Source organism: Oenanthe melanoleuca, chromosome 2 (assembly GCF_029582105.1).
Source record: "Oenanthe melanoleuca isolate GR-GAL-2019-014 chromosome 2, OMel1.0, whole genome shotgun sequence".
Taxonomy (NCBI): domain Eukaryota; kingdom Metazoa; phylum Chordata; class Aves; order Passeriformes; family Muscicapidae; genus Oenanthe; species Oenanthe melanoleuca.
Window position 1 is genome coordinate 20,538,082 of NC_079335.1, and position 13,054 is coordinate 20,551,135.

A 13,054-nucleotide genomic window follows, 5' to 3' on the forward strand; every position below is an offset into this window, starting at 1 on the left:
TAAAATAATAATAGAATCATAGAATATAGTGAGTTGGAAGAGACCCACAAGGACTCTCACAGTGCAACTCCTAGCCCTTCACAGGACCCCTTCAGGAATCATACCACGTATATACATATATGTAAATATATATATATCAGATATATATGTATCAGAGTATGAGAGAATATTTGGGGAAACTAAGGGTTTGTATATTCACAGCCAAGAAACATGCTTGGCTCATCCAAGGAAGAATTGTCTGCAGATACAGCAAACTTCAAGAGTCTAGTAAGATCATAAGGAAGATGAGTGATTCGTGGGAGTAAAAGGACGCATAGAGATGATAGGAAATTTCAACAAATCCCATTTTGGCCTGAAATGTCTTCTGCTACCATAGACAGTAACTCTGACTTTGAAATAGAGAAGAAAAAAGTCACTTTTCTTTGCATGTGGCCTTGTCACAGTTCCCTCTCTTTGTTTTTCCACACATCCTTTCACATGGGTAAGGGCTGGCATTTGAGGGACAGTCGTTGGCAGGGATGAATTTGCCTACAAAAATGTGCTGGCCAGGGCTGTTGCTGGGATGGGATGATGCCATGAAGGAGTGACTGGATGAGTGTGGGTAAGGATGGCAGAAAATAGGTCTCAGCAGGGCACCTGCATGTGGATGTCTGGGGCTGGACCAAGATCTTCCTTCAGGAGGGGCTTGCCTGATGGGAGCTGAGACATAAACCGGGGCAGACACTTGCAATTTGGTCTGCAGATTGTTGTTGCCATTCCATCAGTTCTCTAAAAAGAGACTAAGAAAGCCTATTCCATCTCCATCTGTCAGTGGCAGTGGGAAAGGCTGCTCTGCCACAGGCACTGCTGCTCTTTAAAAGCTTCCAAATGCTCCTCTGCTGAGATGCTGCTGGGGCTGCTTTCCTTGCAGTGGCTGTGGTCACAGAGCAGCGTGATGGGCTCACAGCAGTGGGAGGAAAGCATCTGTACTGAAACAACTTCAGCATGGGAAAAGGATTTGATACGTGGGAAAAAAATAGCTGGGGGGATAGAAAGAAGGAATGACCCCTGAAAGAGAAAAGGAAGAGGATAAACAGCCTCTTGGGGTTTATTCATTATATTCTAAGCCTTAGCAGTTACTAATGGAGGTCCAGGGGAATTTGTGCAGTGCAGATCACTGTTCTGGGGGGGGAGGGAGGATGGTGATTAAAAATATGTATTTTCTCTTTGGCAACATTATGTGCTGGAGCTGTAGGGATGGTCTGTTGGCTATTCACACACAGTCACTTGGAATCTTGCAGAGACTGTAGCTTTTCCCAGCAGGTAGCTGTGACCCATCCTGCAATGTCCCTGCAGAATCTGAAGAGGGTGTGTAAAGAGCTCTGCCTGTGCCTGACTCAGCCATGTCCAAACCCATGCTGTGCTCCTGGGACTTGCACTGCTGATACTCAGCTTGGCATCTGCCTGTTCCTCATCCTCACCTGCCTTCCTCCCACCACCTCTGTGGCTGGAGGAATAGGGCTTGCTTGTCTGCTTTGGCAGAGGAAGGAAGGCACAGGAGCACTTTGAGCTTTCCACATTGTATTATTGGTGTAAATGTTGGTGAGAAACCAAAGACTGAATGTTTAAAAGCCTGGGAGGTATTAGAGCCACATGGGTTTGGTGGTTGAATCACCCAAAAATAATCTCTTTAATTTGCTGGGCCAGGATAAAAGTCACATTGCTAGGAATGCCACATAATAAAAAATCAATTTAAAAGTCAATATTCTTAAGTTTTCCCTGCAGAGAGCCTGTCTGGATTTGCATTTCCTCACAGCTGGTCTTTATGCACAAGATGTTTCTCATGCAGAGTTGCAGCTTTTGCTCACTCTGTGCTCCCAAAGCTCCAGCCCAAGGCAAGGCTCTGGTGCTGAGGAATCTTGTGCTGCTGTGAAACATGACATTTATAAAGCACAGGTTCCTTCTTTTGAAAATCAGCCTTTTCTCTCTGTGTCTGTAGAAGACACCATGTGAGCAGGCTCACAGCCCCAGCTGCTGGAGCTGTCCCCCAGACATCACTCCCTTCCCTCCTGTGCCTTTGGGGTTGGGGTCTGAAGGTGTACAGGGCTGCTCTGCAGCAGACTCCAATTGCTTTTTGTAGGTGGCTGCCCAAAATAGGAACACTTGAATATTTGCATTTTTTAGAGGATGATTCCAGTCCTCAGCTCTGACCACTTATATTCTTTATTCCGTGCTGGATCTTGAATTAGAAAGGATTTTCTGTTCATTTTGCACTGGAATAAATTGAGCATTGGTAGGAGCAGTGATTCTGGTCAGTGGTGATGGGAGAAAAGGTCTCTCTTCCCCTATTGCTGCAACTCTCCTGGCTTCCCTCCAGCTTCCATCTGTGCAAAATCAGAGGGAGGACTGTGAAACACCCCAGCAAACAGTGGTGAAAATATCTTCTCTGGGGCTTTGGCAATTCTGAATGGAAACCCTGGGTTATTCCAGTGCTGGACATTGTACAGGCCAGCCTTATCTCTGCTGATATTTCAGTTCCTGTCTTAGACCCAGCAAGATCATCAAACTTCACATTGCCCCTGGGATCTGTCCTTAGGGGTATTTTTGACTTTGAATCACTCAGTCTCATAACTTGGCTCTTCTCTCACACTTGTCATGAAGTTGCATAATCTGGGGTCTCTTGCACTGGGATCTTTTCACTGATGTTTTCCTTTGGCTTTAGTTTTATGCAGTTTTATTTATCAAATCCTTCACAAAGCTTCCTGCTACTGCAGGCAATAATTATTCTTATGTGTACAGACACTGCACTAGAAAAATTTCCGTTGCCTCTGAACATACCTGTTTAGTATTAAAATATGGAGTGTGGCTATTTTTGGCAATTGCCTTATAATGGTCTTTGATGCAGAGAAGTTTTCTGACCACTGATTTTGTGGTCAATGCATCCTTCTCTCAGACCTGAATGTTCTGTTGCTTATGGGTTTGTATTTTACCATTGCCACATCTCCATCTTTAGACATTCATTTCCTTCTATAGCTCTGAAGAGCAACACTTTCTTTAATTATTTTTCTTCTGTTACGTGACAAAACAATTCTTTGTTGATTTGACCACTAGCACTTTGAAACCTTTTGCCTTGTTTTCATTGTTTTGTTATGTCTTGCCTGAGCCAGTGTAGCTCATCAGCTTTAATTGGGGAGAAAGCACAGGGTGTGTTTGCTTTTCTCTGAAAACCATTTTCTGCTTCATAACAAATTTTAAAGGCCTATAAAATTAATTAATAGCCTGCCTGTGTGCAGCTGGTGCTGAGGGGAAGCACAGCCTGCCCTGTCACAGAGCAGCAGGGAGTCCACCATCCTCTTCCCCCTTTCTAAAGGGGATAAAACACACACTGTGTGTGTTTTGGGGCTGGAAATGCTCTAGGAGTAACTCAGCAAGCAGCCAACCCTCTGCATATCAGCAGTATTTTCTGCTTGGAAAGAGAGGTAGGGTATCTCCAGGAGTGGGTACAAGCTGCCTTTCCTCCAGCAGCCCCTTCCCAGCTCCCATCCCAGGGCTGGGGGACCAGCAGGACTGTCTGGAGGGGAGCAGGGGCTCCCCTGGCAGTGAGACAGTTTGATTTCAGCTCTCTGGGGGTTCAGGGAACATTTATTTCAGTTTGGCTGCAGCTGAGCCCCTGGTGCTGCCAGTTCTGCCCATGGTGTGCCCACACAGCCACCAATTGCTCGGAAAGGTTCACAGCAGGGATGGTGGCTGTGCTCCCTGCCTTCCTCTGTCCTACACTGCTGCAGCCCCACAAGCTCAGGGCTCTGCTCAGGCTGGCTCAGAGGCTCTGGCTCTGGACTGGGCTGTGCACAGGACCAGCCCTGGATGGGCAGGAATAAGGGGTGGAGGGGCAGGAATAAGGGTGGAGGGGCAAGAATAAAGGGTGATGGGGCAGGAGAGAGAAGTGCCTGGGGAGGAGGCTGGCACTTGCCTTGTTGCAGACATGGTGCCGAGTTTTTGCCCTCTCTGATGAAGACACAAGGATTTCCTTCCGAAGGAGAGCTTGAATAAGGGTTTTGAAGTCCTGGTTTAATGTACCAAGGACAAGCACCTTAAGCAGCTGTGTTATTGCCTGTCCTGGACTGAGCTCTCTTTTGCAGCCTTGGTCCCTCCCAAGGACCATAGCTCCTTTCTTGCAGACGTGATTTCTTTCCATAAGCTGTTGCAGGGAGTGGAAAGGTCAGTGACTTTAATGCTTTACTCTGGAACACAGATGGAGGAGTGCTCCAGCCCCTGCACACCTTCTCCCACTGTTGAGAGATGCAGAGTTTTCCCAGGCAGGTCTACAGTGGTCTCTTAGTGTCTTCTTACTGATTTATCCTGACTCCAAAATCTTTGTTATTTTCTTGAACGCTTTGTCTTCTCAGGGACCTTCAGGACTTTTGACTATTAAGTTGTTTCAAAGTATTAATTTGCTCTGATAAACATTAAAAATAGCAAAGAAAAGGCCACAGTTGACTTTCTCATCGTGTGACTTGCAGAAATAAAACCAAGCACAGGCTCATTTGAATTTAAAGAGGTGTGCTCCTGGCTGGACAGCCCTGAAGGGTGATGCCATGGGTCTGCAGAGCAGGGCAAGCAGAGGGCTGAGGATCAAGGCAGGTGTAAGTACAATAGGAGGGGCAGAAGCACCCCGTGTTTGGGTGAAGTGTGATGGCCCAGGTGAATATGGATATGTACTTTAGATCAGCTGTGAATTCCTGCACTATCCTCACATGCTCCTTATGGAGAACAGATCCTCCTGGGTGTGAGGCCTCTGCTGCCTTGTCGTCATCTCTTGTCTGCTGAAAGCCCCACAAGCATTTATCTGGGCTAAGTAATAGCCACAATGAACACACCTCAGTGCAATCAGAGCCCAGCACCTGGCCATGCCGATGAGGCTTGGGCAGAAGCCAAGCTGTGTGGGTGGAGGGTTTCCCCAGAGGTCCTGGCAAACGCAGGGCCAGGCCATGGATTGATTACAGCTGTGTGTGAGGGGTTTAAAAATAGCTCTCAGCTTTCCAGAGGAATGTATTTGTTATGGAGTCATTTAAAGGCTGTAGTAAGAGATCCAGGAGCAGCCTCTGGGAGCGAGCCAAGAGACAGAGCTTCTTCTGGGCACAGTGCTCCCTGGAAAGGCAGGCCTGGGCTGCTGAGCAAGGAACCTGCTCCTGTTTGTTTGCCCTCTGTGTTCAGGGAAACAAGGCTCTGTGGATGTCTCACAGGATAAATAAACATTGCTGCACCAAGGATATGCTTGAAGTATCATCCATTGTATTGCAGTGGAAACAACCTGGCAAGACCCCAGTTATTGGCTAATCCTCAGGCCAGATGGAGGTAAAAATATGTTTCAAATGTTAATTAACTACTTCATTTCATGTCTGATTTTCTGGTTTTAAACAAACAACTAAGGAGGCTTGGTTAGCCAATATATTCATTAGTGCATCCTGGTTCACTGCTCAAAACCACGAGAACTCAGCCTTAACAGTGAAATTGTTAGCTTGGGTGTAACAGCAGAGCTAATCACTAACATGTGGGGAGCACAGAGCCAAAAATCTGCAAATGGACAAGGCAGGGAACTGAAATAAGGGACACACGTTCTGCCACTCTGCAAGAAAAAGAGGTTTCCACCTTTTAGATACACAGAGATCCTAATTGACTTTATGATTATCCTGGTTTGAGGTACAGGTGTCTGCCAATAAAGGCAGGAGCTTCTCTTTGAAATGGAGAATGTAAACCCCCTCCCTCCAAATTATTATTGTGACTTTGAAATTAAAGGGCTCTCAGGCAAAGATATGGGAATTAGGAATAACAGTTCTTTACTAGGAAAATTAAAACAGAAATACAGTATTACAAAGAACAATCCCAAAAAACATTGACAGAGTCAGAATACAACCTGACACCCTGTCAGTCACTCAGGGTGTTGGTAGCAGTGCCATTAAATGGTGGCTGCATCCTCCTGCAGTGGCAGATGTGGTTCAGCTGAAGCAGTGCTCCTGTAGAAGGTGCAGTTTTCCTCTGAAGCTCCAGGGATGATGTGGAAAGGTCCAGTTTTTCTCTGGAATCCAGTGGAAAGAAGTTTTCTTGGTGTCCAAAATCTCAGTTTTTATCTAGGTAGGAAAGGCTTGGCTGCTCCCCTGGCTGGAGCATCTCCCTGTGGGATGATGTAATTTTATCAGTCATACAGTGGGACTCAATGGGCCAGCAGCAGATGATATCTTCCTGGAGGGAGGATGGGCTGTGGAAAAGATAAAGATGATTGCCCCAGCTGGTTTTAAAGATGGCCCATTAGCAGATGGTATGTGTCACAGAGATAAGGAAATCACTGCCCCACCCAGCTTCAACAGATGGTGATAGAATACACATTGCTGGCCATAGCAACACAATGATGGTGATGCATTAGGATGAAAGGAGCTCCCATGAGTGTGGGAATGATTCACAGGTTCAGGTGAGTGTTTTCCCAGATAAGATCCCCAAACCACATCTCCAGCATACACACTAGGATGGGTGGGAAAGAAGCAGTGACATTCAGGTTGGCTAGGGCAGAAAATGTGTATGGCTTCAATGGAAAGGCTAGAGATCCCTTAATTAAGAGCAAAATAGAAGCAATGGTTATGACCTTTGAGGGAAGAAAAGGAGATGGAACAGTTGTGCAGGGCAGGGGGAGATGGTGGAGGCCAGGCTGGGGGGATCCCAGTGTAACACCATGGACTGCAGGGTTTTGTGATCTTAGTGCTGTGATAGACTCCAGTGAAGTGCAGACCTGGCAGCACAGAGGAGCAGAGGCACTGGCCGTGTGTGCAGTGAAAGTGGGTTAGTCCTGTTAGGAATGAGAGCTTGCTGAGACAGAGGGGAGCTGGTCCAGACCTGTGGCTTACCCTGCATAAATCCCTGGAATTACACTAGCTGCACCAGCACGAGTGAAAGACCTGTTTGAGCCTGGGAGGCTTTTGCTGGAGAACAAGTTGGCTTGTTATTTCAGGGATAAGTTTTTGGAGATGGTCACGAGGAAAATAACTTTAATTGCAAGCAGTAGGCATTTGCCTGGTTGCCTCTCAGAGACCAGAGCTTTTGCAGTGCTCTTGAACGTGGGTTTGCAGATGATAACCTCATCTTTTGGCCACAGCATGCTGTGGGTTTGCCTGCAGGGTTACATATGTTCAGGAAATGACAGGGAGATAGATGTGTAGAGAGATATCTCACTGTGCTGACTAGATGCAGGCAAGCATCAGAGTGTCTGAAGGCTTTGTGCCTGTCTTTTGGGACCCTCTGCTAGTGGACAAATTCCTCCTTTTGGTGCATCTTACACCCCAGCAGCTGGCACAGAAAGGCAAGGCAGAAAAACATCCATGCTGTAAGCTGCACATCCTTCCAGCGGCACCAGCCTAGAGCTGTTATTCAGTCTCACATCTCAGGGAACAGATTTGCCTCCTACAAAGAGGCACATGGAGGAAAAAGTTTCTCATAGTTACAAAAAGATGGTGTTCATCAGCTTCCAGACCTGCTGCAAGGAGGAGTCAATTTGTAAGACACAAGGAAAAAAAAATGATGTTATCTTTTTCCAGACAAAAGATGTTTTTTGAGTTTTGTACGATCAAGTAAGTGCAGAAATGTGATTGTTTCTTCTCAGGTTGAGCCTTGACTTCTATTTCCTGGAATAAGTGCATGCACGGAGGTCTGAGTGCTCCCAATTAGATGACATAACCTTTCAGCCTATAAATCTGCATTTTTGTGAGCACTGCATCAGATTTGTTTTGAGAAGAGCCTTTGAGCTGTCTCAGAGCTATAAAAATATTTCAGAATAAATTTTTTATTTTATTTTATTTTATAATTTAAGAAAAATATTAACATTTGCTGCAACAAATTCAGTTGAATTTTGAGACTCCAGTAGGACATGTTGCTCCCTTTCGTGGCTTTTCCCAGCATCTTCCCATAGTGTGGACACAACCTTGGCTCTGATTGCTCCCAGGAGCCCTGCCAAGCACCCAGCATCACTGGGTGAACACTGGGAGCATCCCACACCATCCATTCCTCTTCTTGTTCTTTCCAAGGAAAGGGACAGGTAAGAAACATACCTGGCTGCACAGAGCAGCAAAATAGTGCAAGATGTAATTTTAAGACATGGGTTAATCAGTGCCAGGGTGGTTAGCTCACACTGCATTCCTATAAGCAAGGGCTCTTCCACCCTGAAAAGGTGTCTGCCTGTTGGTCAGACATCTGGCATGCTGGGCAGCAGAGCTGAAATAGTGCTGACAGCAGGTTCCAAACACTAGGAACAGCAAGTAGCAAGTTAACTTTAGGTGTATCAGTGACTAGATATGTCATGCTTTGGAAACATTGCAGCAAGGTGAGCTTTGAGAAGGAATTTACAGGCAGAAATGATAGCTGCAGGTTATGTTTGTCTGGAGTGGCCTTCATCTTATTCCCTTTTCTAAGGGGAAAATAGTAAAAATGAGGACAAAAATAGAGGTTTTATGTTGGCTAAGCAGCCCTGAAAGGGTTAGAAGAGAAAATCCAAACAGCAGAAGTGTTGCTTAAAAAACCAGTTTCATGATATTTCACAAAATCTGAGTTTTTCCTTAGCTGCCTTCAGTTACATAAAGGCCTTTCATCTACCCAGGTCAGTTGATCTCTGATCAAATTGCACAAAGCAGGCAGCTCATTAACTCTCATTCTGCACTCAGTGTTTTGATGTGCAGATTGCTGACAGCACAAAAAGTCCTTTCTGGCTGTGTATGTAGGGATAATAGCAGTATTGATAATGGGTACCTGCTGCAGGCAAAACACAGGGGATCCCCCATCTCCTCAGCATTTCATCTCAGGAGTAATGGCCAGGGAGCATGAAGAGTGATTGTGGAGCTAAACCTAATACAAAGCTCCTGTAATTGAAAGCCCATTACAGCATCTCAAGTCAGACTCTTGAAATAAATGCTGGCTTTTAAAAATTCCTGCCATTACTAGCTAGTTATTGATTAAAATAATGATGCATTTTGTTTTTATAAAGGTTTTCAAGCTTTCTTGTGTACAGAAGAATTCTCAAACACTTAACAATTCCAGGCATGAACAGTTTATTTGAACATTCAGCTTGCAACACTGGAAACTACAAGCAAAGAACTATTGTGTCGATGTAGGGAGGCAGAGAGCTTCAGTCAATTAACTGGAGTTAAACAGCATAAGCTATAAAACATTTACATTTAATGGATAATTTTTTAACTAGAGGATGTTAGACATCAAAGCTGGTATCTTTTAAAAGAGAAATAGTTGGCAGCACACCTGAGTGCTCGAATGATGGGCATGCAACTTTGTGGTTGTGCTTTGATCTCTTTCTCTCTGCTCCAAAATCATGAAGGACCATGGAGAGAAGTCAAATGGCCCCATTAGAGTCAAATGCTGGTGTTCACTGAAAGAACAAAAACAGAAAGCAAACAAGAAATGCATTGCTATGATGCTTGTGGGCTTGGGGCCCCCAAAAATCACAGTCCTGCTGGTGGCACAGCTCTGCAAGCACAGCATAGGCATGGGCTGCTGTGCTGCTGCTCACAGCCCTTGCAGCTTGTGCAGACAAGCAGCCAGGGTCTGCAGCTCTGCTGCCCACATTCCCAACTCCAGTGGCCCAAAAAACTTTGTCTCTATGAATAGCAGTCAAAATTAGACCTAAGGAAAGTTCAGCTTTAGTGTCAAGTGCCACTGTTTCATTATGTGGATTTTTCAGAGCTCCAGCCAAACCGGTCCAGTGCTGCTTAATTGCTTAATATGATAAATTATGTCTTTTGCCAACTGCTTGCCTAATTATGTATTTTATTCCTTGTAAACATCATCTCTGAGACGATGGAAGGGAGGCTGTGCAGAGTTTCCATAGCCAATCTGATGGGCTGGAGTACAGCAGCCATTTCTGCAGCTATATTTATCTTCCTCTCATCAGTGTGACTGACATGGACCTCCAAGAAGTTATCTTCACTCTTCAAAATGAGGACTCTATTTGTCACTTCTCCAGGGAAGCTGTTTTGGAATCTATTACAAAAGGTTGTTTACCTCATCTCCCAAGGACTTGCATATTTTCACAAAATATCATTTGGCCTCTTGCCATGTTTTCAAGCCAGAGTGTCAGAGGCCAGGCCAGCTTTGGGCAAGAACTGGGAGGCTCCTCTCTGTCTGAACTCCTCCTCCATCACACCAAGACACACAATTTTGGGGATTTTTTGGTGAATTTTAGTGAGGACCAAGCAATTCTGACAAACTAGAAAAATATTGTTTCTGAAGCCAGTAAAAGTTGAATTTCATGTATGACCAAGCTTAGTTTTTTAAGCTGGGGGTGCAGGGACAGGTTGCAGGTGGATGCACGAGATGGTGCCAAGCACTGAGCAGCCCAGAAGGGCAGCAGCTCTGCCCCTGGGAGCTCCCAGCAGGATGTCTGTGGGCAGAGGGATCCAGAGGAAGGGGCAGGGGGAACTCACTGTGGGTCATGTTCCGCACATCTCCCACCCCATTCCTCCTGTCAGGCAGCTGCTCCAGAGCAGCAGGGGTCGAACAGGCAGGACCAAGAGTGTCCCCGGGGGCTCCACCACTGCCAAACCCTCCCATCCAGCAGTGCCTCGTGAACAGAATGCAGCTGTCACCTACAGACACTCTGCTGAGCTTCACACACATTAATGTTCACATACTGACTGCTCTTTCTCATCTTTAATCATAAAATAAGCTGAATTTCCTATTTTGCTCTGCAATAGGAGCTGTACTTAAAGTAGTGCATTTTCCTGCTGTGTTCCTGCTATGTTTGAATTAAACTTGGTCATAATAGTAAAAAAGAAAGCATCAACCTCTACATACAATCTATTTGTACCAAGGGAGGTGCATAATGCTGTGCTTTAAAGTGGTGATCATTAGAAACAACTATTTGGGACATTACAGCTGAGGAGAAAAGCACCCAAATCATCTCTATCAGAACTGCAGAATATAAATCTCTAATAAAAGTCTCTGTTTCGTTTATCAACTGCTGAAAACAAGAGGTGTTTAACTTCACAGGATTTAATATCAGTTTGGATTTTTTCCTTCTGGTAGTGCACAAGATGAACCATGCCTGGTTGAATTTTGAGAGCAGTTCCAATCTTGCAGATACACTGTTAAAAGAGAGCAGATCACAGAAAAGAAGACAGAGGTCTCTTTACAGAAGTCTGTATACAAAGTGTGGGCAAAACTGCAGAAACAACCATCAGAGTCACATGTGACAGCTGAACACCCTGCCCACAGTTAGGATAAAAGGGCAGCTCCCCCTGGGCAGCAGCTGCATGATGGATGGCTGCAGCTCACTGCACTGCATCTGCACAAGAACCTTGAGTATCTTTTTTATGCACATTCATTCATGTGAACAGAAGCCATGCTTCCTGTGTCGAAAAGAACATTAAAATATATTTCCACAGAAATTCCAAAAGTTATTAGATTTATCCTTGCTTTCTGTGAGTGATATTTATGTGCTTCCCAGCTTTTTTATTCTTGCTTCCTTTTGTCCCTTTTTTCTTTAGGAGCTGAATAATTCATCATAGAAGGAAGCACATGGATTTTCATTTTTTATTTTAGTAAAATAATACTTCAAAGAAAGCAGTGTCAGAGGTTTGCTTGTTGTGACTCAGATTTATGGAAAAGACACTTCAAAGTCTCTGGGATCTCATTTCATCATGGACATATTTGTAGGTTTACTCTCAGTCTTATGTTTTCTCATTATAAGCTTGCAAAAATTATCCTCAAATTTAAGGAATTCTGCCACTACAAACTGTATAATTTGACTGACAAACATAATAAGATCATGTAATTTCATTCTCTGGTCAAAGCAAAAATTTTTAAAATATTTTATTGGCTTTTTCAGGTGTGGGGGGGGCATGTGTTAAGCTCATGCTGAATAAATTAGTAAATTTCATCAATATCAGCTGAGAACTCTTCAGCTGAGGAAACTATGCATTTTTGGAGACTATCTTAGCAATAAAACTGCCAACACAAAATTCAAAACCTTTATCTTTTTTATCTCAGTCACACTTAAAAAGCAAGCTATGTTTGAAGGAGAAGTTTGTGATCAGGTGCTCCAAAATTCTCTGTTTAGAAGGTTGACAGTTCAGTACTTCACATGGGACCAACACCAAGAGCAAAATGGATCATCTTCAGAGAGAAGGCTTTGGTCAGCACTGACTGGCTTCAGAGCCAACATCTTCACTGCCCACTGTGATATTTAGCTCTTCAATCTGTCTGACACTCGAGGCTCCCAATAACCTGTTTATATGACCATATAAACCACTTGGAAGGTCTGAACACAGCTGATCCCTACCAAAATCTAAATCTCATGTGTCTAACAGGACTAGCAGGATTGGAAAGGTCTGGGGGAGTGAGGAGCTGTGACACCCGGCAGGGAACCTCTGCTGACCACACAGGCTGGCAAGCACTGTTGGTAAAGCTTGCAAATTCAGATGAAGTAATTGGCAAATTGTCCAGAAAGGCAGGGTATGCATGGGTTAGTTTTGCTCACTCAGTGTCCCACAACAGGATGTAAAGTTTGGGTAGGAGATGCTAGAGGTAGAAGGGTCTTAATCCAGACTTTCCTTAGGGTTTTCTCTCCTGTATGCCCACAGAATGGTCCTGTCTTTAGTACATTCAGGAATTAGATCAGAGTCTTTGTTTGTAGCTCTTCAAGACAAAGTGCCAGACCCATAATGTCTCTGCAGCAGTAGAAATGATTCCTTCTGCCTTTGCAGCCCATGAGCTGTGGATGCTTCTGGCAGGAGAGGCTCTCACAGCTGCAGGTCCTGCAGAGTCTTGGTAAAGCCAAACCTGACAGGGACCAGCTCAGAGCCTCAAGGGATAGCTTTGTTTGGGTTTTGGCTCTGCTGTTATCAGGTGAGTACAACACATACTTAGGCACTCATTGCACATCATAGGTGCATCTCTTTTATTGAGTATTTACCTTTTAAACCATACTGTTTAAATACCTACTTTTTCTTCTAGAGGGTAGCAAATTCTGCTCACCTCCTGCTTCTTTGGGATTACTGGCATTTGTCAGGGATCTGACACACTCAAG